The sequence below is a fragment of the Trichechus manatus genome, unplaced genomic scaffold (assembly GCF_000243295.1).
Source record: "Trichechus manatus latirostris isolate Lorelei unplaced genomic scaffold, TriManLat1.0 scaffold00271, whole genome shotgun sequence".
Lineage (NCBI taxonomy): Eukaryota > Metazoa > Chordata > Mammalia > Sirenia > Trichechidae > Trichechus > Trichechus manatus.
In genome coordinates, this window is record NW_004444207.1 from 1,001,231 (window position 1) to 1,002,449 (window position 1,219).

Below are 1,219 nucleotides of genomic sequence, written 5' to 3' on the forward strand. Positions count from 1 at the left end.
AAATTACTGAATGCCCCGAAGACAGCAGACAATACCAAAAAATTTAGAAAAACAGGACAGGATGGTTCCAATAGGCATCAAAAATAAAACACCAGATGACTTTCCAGTGGAAGAAAAGGCACTAGAACTACCTGATAGGGAATTCAAATCTCTAATACTCAGAATTCTCCAAGAGCTGAAGCAAAAGGCAGACAAAAATGAGGAAAAGGTAGACAAATTCATGGAAAATACAGACAAAAAACTGTAAGAATTCAGGAAACTAATGCAGGAACAAAATGCCAAAATAAATTCAGATCTAGAAATTATACAAAAACAATTAGAAATCCAAAAGATAAACAACAATATTTCAGAAATGCACGGTGTCACAGAAGGGCTGAGAAGGAGATTTGAAATGGTGGAAGACAGGGTCAGTGGAATTGAAGACAAACACTTTGATGCAACTCTGAGGAAAACTCAGAAAAAAGAACAAAGAAAAATGAAGAGACCATGAGAGTTATGTGGGATATAATCAAAAGCAAAAATTTGCAAGTGATTGGAGTTCCAGAACAGGGGGAGTAAACAGAAAACACAGAGAGGATCATTGAAGAACTGCTGACAAAAAACTTCCCATATATCATGAAAGATGAAAACCTCTCAATACAAGAAGCTCAACTAACCGCATATAGGATAGACCCCAAAAGAAAATCACCAAGGCATATCATGATCACACTCACCAAAACCAAAGATGAACAAAGAATCCTGAGAGGAGCGCGTGAAAAACAAGAAGTCACATACTGAGGAGAAACGATAAGACTCAGCTCAGATTATTCAGCAGAAACCATACAGGCAAGAAGGCAATGGGATGACATATATAGAATCTTGAAAGAAAAAAATTGCCAGCAAAGAATAATATATCCTGCAAAACTCCCATTCAAATATGATGGTGAAATTAGGAAATTTCCAGATAAACAGAAATTAAGGGAACATGTAAAAGCCAAACCAAACTTACAAAAATTATTAAAGGGAGTTCTTTGATCTGAGAACAAACAACTTCAGCTCACAGGCAGAATCTAGGACGCAGGATCATACAGACAGATACCAATCTAGGAAATGAACTCTCAAGGACCATCCAAAACCAAATGTAATAGAACAGGGAAACAGAGCAGTTAATCAGTAAATGATAACAACATAAAAACAGTAAAAGAGGGAATACACGGCATAGGTATAGAACCTGCTAATG